Below are 5,265 nucleotides of genomic sequence, written 5' to 3'. Positions count from 1 at the left end.
AGACATAAGACAGGGTCCAGGAAATCGTCCCACTCTGCCTGCTTCTCTGCCACCACCTGTGTGATGGCTTCCTTCAGTAGTCCACTGCTGTGGTCGTGTAGCGGGTTCAACTCTACGGCAGACACTCTCTGCACTACGTTCCACCTGTTACAGAGGTGCTTTGTCACCTAGAAGCAACATATTATACAGAGGCAATGTTGATAGACCTATAATTAATTACAATAGGAGTGAAAAGGTTTTCCTTTTTTCATTTTATGTTAAAAAAAAAGCATATTTTCTGTACCTGTGATCACCTTTACACAAGTGTGTCACACATTGTATCCGACACCCTGATGAAGGCATTAATGTATTTTTACACATTAAAGGCTTTTTAACTTGCTAATCCACACGAGTGCCTGGACTTGGATTTTTTCATTCAAACTTAGCACCTATTTGTGGTTATAATAAATGTTTTATTAAAACAATTCTAGCAGCTTTTCTGTGTTTGAATAGTGTGGCCGATCCCCAACAGCAGAATGGTGTGAGCGTAAACAGGTCATTAAAAATATTCATGCAAGTAGACCACTGATTGGTCAGCTCAGTCAATGAGCCAACATGACAGCATGTTCTATGAGAAAATAGCAAGCATTATTTAAACAGTCTGAGATACAAGTTTGAGCTGCATTTTTTTCTCTCAAATTCATGCTTTGGCCTCAGATACGAGTATAGAATGACGAGTCAACATTATTTAGGTACGAGTTAATAGAATATGAACTTTTAAAAGTGAGATTTCCACTGGAGAGTTACTTTAAGAGCTTGTAAATAGAAACAGGCTAATAATGTCTTACCTCGTCACAAAAGTCAACGCTTTGTGTGGAGATAACTGTTTTTGCTGCTCCAAACCTGGTAGGAAAAAAAGTATGGTGCTCTCTCATTGCCACTCATGTTGGCGATGATGGTTGTATCTGGCAAATAATTGTCAAATCAAGATGAAATTGTGTGTGTGTTGAATTACCTGAAAATGGATGTAGATATACATCTGGCAACAGAGAGGGCATCTCTTTTTTGAATGGGAAACGCCTCCACCCACTTGCTGAAGTAATCTGTGACGATTACCACGCTGGAATTACCTTGCTGTGTTTTTTGGAAAGGCCCTGGTGAAAACATGAACAAATTCAACAAAGTCAGACAAACAATTGTACTCGGAGTTCATCTATTGTTGCGAGACTAGCCAAGTAGTTTCATTTTCTGATAAGATATGAGTTTATTTACCAAATATATCAATCCCTAGAATTTCCCAGGGAGCATCCACTTTGATTGGCCGAACAGTCCTTGTCATGTTTTTGTTCCTCTCTGTGTGTTGACAGGTTTCACATACCTTTATCTGAGACAGACAAGTGCACAATTTGTAAGAAGAATGAATGTATGCCTCCAAGCTGTACACTGAACTCCAAATAGACAAACATACCCAGTCCACGACATCTTTTACAATACCCAGCCAGTAATACTTGCTCTGGATCCTGTGAACAGTCTTCTTCTGTCCCAGGTGATGACCAATGTCATTAAAGTGGCACTCAAGGAATATCTGCCTCTTACGTTCAGCTTCAATCACAACCTCTCGCTTCTCCTCCTTCTTGGGCCCCACATAGTACAGTCGACCCTCTAGGACGACACAACCACACAGACAACAATCAATGAAACATGCCATTAGAAAGAGACACTAGGCTACATTCAACGGCACACATTTCAGATCGCTCTACGTCTCAAGCATTTTCTCTTTCTTACCATCAATGATGAATTTCTGAGCATATCTTTTGAGATTCTTCTTTCGTATGGGATTCATTGTCTGGGGGTAGCAGCCCTCGGCCACAAACGTGTAGATGTCACCCAAGCGGTTTGAGCTCGACTCCACCACCTCCTCTTCAGCCACCACTTGCAACGAGTCCACACTCAACATCTCTGCAGCGAAATGAACCTCAAACTACGTAAAATATGTAAGCCAAATTATATAATGGAAGGAGAAACCGACTTACGTGCAAACAAATATGACAAAAGAAGAACTAGCTAAATAATTAATCAACGGAGGAAAGATTCGCATGTTGCCCTGGTATTCAGAGAACGGACGATTTATGTTGACGCATGCGGAAACACATCTCTAACATTTTTATTTTTACCGTTCCGCTTGAATCCATTTTACACCAAGAAAATTTGCCACACATTTAAATAATTAAGTAAAATGTAATATTTTGAAATGTTATATCTAGCAATGTGACTCCATTAAAGCCGTTTAGTTGATTACATACCTTGGAAACTAAATGCTAAGAATATCGGTTCACATCGGACACATAACAACGTTGGATCACAACAAACAACTCAAAATCCGGAAGCAATACCATAACTGCTTTTGACAGCTCCTCGTTCACTCTCATTTAACTACTAACAATAGTTTTTTATTATGGATTTTACTATAACTTTGATACGTTTATGTGTATTATCTTCATAGGATAATCATGCAAAACTGTAAGGATCGTAATGCAAATGTTTACACTAGTTGTTTTAGCGCTAAATATTTTCCTTGAGTTCAAACGTCATGTCAGATCAGCAGCAGTTAGAACCTATTATCAAGCGGTGGGTATCTACTAGCTAGCCAGTACAGTAGATCTACAAATAATTGTCATGTTAAAACATCTTGTTGGATAAATGTACTAGTTTGCGAGCTAACGTTAGCTAGTTAACTAGAAACCAAAAATGGTTTGCCAAACAGGTGTTAAGAAAGCTTGGCTGCTCCACTGACACACAGTTCGAGGATATCCTGACAAAGCCAAGTAGGCCTACGCATTTTGAGTATTTATTAAAATTGTACTGAATGATTAGTCTCGAAAACCGGAGCGTTTGAAATTGTGGAAGGCAACGCGGATGTCTAGACACTACTGAATGATCTTTCCATTTTGATGTGTGGTTAAATGTTTCCTTTCTAGATTGCCAGATAAGTTTAATGGCGTCAGAGCCTTGGCGTGAAGTCAGCTGAGAGCTGCTGCCATAAGGGAGATTTATAAACCCCTCCATGACCATGTCTACCATCTACAGGTAGGAAGGAAGCCTACAATACTTTAGTCTCCAAACACACTAAGATTGGGACTGTTGGGACTGTTGAGTTTAATGCAGACAGAAGCAGATGAGTTTTCCATAAAGAGTTCCTATTTGAAATAGGTGGTGCATGTCATTGTTTTAAATCTTTTGAAGCCCCAAGGATCTTGCGCTTGCCTGTGTTAAACATTTTTTTTTTTTTAAAGCTTCTGTGATGAGATGGAACATTTTGAACAGTGTACAGACCCAACATAATGAACTACAGGGTATGCTTCCTCTTTCATATAAAATACATCTGTAGGCTATTAGATATGGAGACCTCAGGCAAAATATTAAATGTATCAAGTGTTACCTGTGGTAACTCATGGTCCTTTTGTTTGCAATGTTCTTTCGTCCACACAGATCCTCCTGAACGAGCTAGGATTTGACAATGGCTTTACCACCCCTCTCCGTGTGCAGTATCTGTAGCCTCTCACATCTCTGCTCTACCCTAAATACGCTGCCTACACAGCCACAAGGCCTTCATGGTGAAATATGACATTCATGAAGACCTGGACCTCGTCTACCATTACGACAACGCAGAGGTCACTCAATGTGTCTCTGGGGAACCTCTACTTTGGTGACATGAAACAGGTGCCTAATCAGAGCCAATTTGGTAAGTGTAATAACCCAATATCCAATTTATTATAGATATTGAAATATTTGAATTGACCTTATGTAGAATGAAAGAACAAATGAAGCCGTGATCTTGATTTAGGTTCATACTATCTCTCATTGATTCCACACACTGTGGTTTTAAAAACATGCCAGTTCATACAGGTACACACTGTTATATTTCGGGTTGGGAAAACTCCCAGAACTATTAGTTGCACAAACAAAATATGAGTAAACATTCTAATTGTTAGTCTAGTGTGGCTCATTGGTTGATAGTGTTTTCCTGACCCTGCAGGTGCCTCTGAGTGAGAGTGTCTACAGAGGTAGAGCAGGGAATGATAGAGGGTCTCCTATACAGAGGACAACACATGCACGGTTCCCTGCCCATCTCCTCTGGCCAGTGCTGGAACCTCATTGTCTGGATGAGGGCCTCACAGGAGAGGACAAAACTGTGCCCCATGTGCAAAAATAAGCCTACCTTGGTCGAGGGACAGGGCTTCACAGATGGCTTCACCAGTGACTCAGGGATGTCTCTTCTACAGGATGTATCATGCGTTCTGCGTTAACTTAATGCTGCTGGTCCATATGTTTTTGTGTATGTTAGTATGATTTGTGTCTGGATGTCTGCTTATCGTGGACATTATCGCATGTGCCAAAAAAGAGTTATAGAGAGGAAACGTGGTAGACATTAGGAACATTATTTCTACATAACACTGCACTACATACTTCATTACGCAGTGTCACATTTATTCCAATCTTTTCTAAATGATCATGTCCATAAAAAATATGTGTAGCCTGTGAATTGAATGGTCTTTTGTCCAGGTAGGGATATTACATATCCAAAAGTCAATAGACACTAGTGAAGAAAACCTGAGCGTTCACATTTGTACCTTACTTTTAGTGGGGTTGCTTCTTGTTCACAGAAATTGGGAAATATTTGAAATGCTGTAAACTTTATACATAATGTAAGTAATATAAATAAATTCATAGCTGTAGTTCTTTTAGTACGTCAGTAATATATTTTTAGAAAACAATAATGCACAGGCATTTCTCTGTATTGGTAAAAATCAATAATATTGGAAAGATCAACAACACATTTACACACCAAATATCTCAAGAATACAGTTCGTACATAGTATTAATAATATTTAATTTAATAAACCATAATTGATAATCAATTTATTGCCCCTCTGTGCATGCCTCTTTTGTTGTCAAGTATGGTAACCCCTCCTCCCTAATTGTCCTCTATTACACCCTGTTGTTCAGTGTCTGCACAGTAATTGCACACAGTCATTTACACACAGTAGGGAATAATAACGTGATTGCAAAACACTGTATTCAACCATGTTATTATCAAATCAATCCTTTTCAGCACCAAAAACAATATTCAGTCCAGTGGGCTATTCAATTTTTTTGGTTGTTTCTTTTTTCCAATGGCTTGAAAACACAAGAGGGAATAGGGAATAGGAAAGCTAGTTTGCTAGCAGAAGAGATGCACCATATAACCTCTCAACACACATACACACACACACACCAAAACATTTA

General features: G+C 39.1%; 1 long non-coding RNA gene across 2 annotated transcripts; it reads left to right on the top strand.

The window, feature by feature from the left end:
- The first annotated feature begins 2,343 nt into the window (after nucleotides 1–2,343).
- LOC110536269 lies at nucleotides 2,344–4,519 on the top strand. Of its 2 annotated transcripts, none has more exons than XR_002475392.2 (5): nucleotides 2,344–2,607; nucleotides 2,958–3,066; nucleotides 3,273–3,332; nucleotides 3,469–3,699; nucleotides 4,016–4,519. It is a non-coding gene; the product is annotated as an uncharacterized LOC110536269 (long non-coding RNA). The 2 variants fall into 2 exon arrangements; XR_005034723.1 differs by having other exon boundaries at nucleotides 3,469–3,721.
- The last annotated feature ends 746 nt before the right edge of the window (nucleotides 4,520–5,265 follow it).

Source organism: Oncorhynchus mykiss, chromosome 11, assembly GCF_013265735.2.
Source record: "Oncorhynchus mykiss isolate Arlee chromosome 11, USDA_OmykA_1.1, whole genome shotgun sequence".
NCBI lineage: Eukaryota > Metazoa > Chordata > Actinopteri > Salmoniformes > Salmonidae > Oncorhynchus > Oncorhynchus mykiss.
The sequence above is the reverse complement of the archived record's forward strand: the minus strand, read 5'-3'. Positions and strand labels throughout refer to the sequence as shown.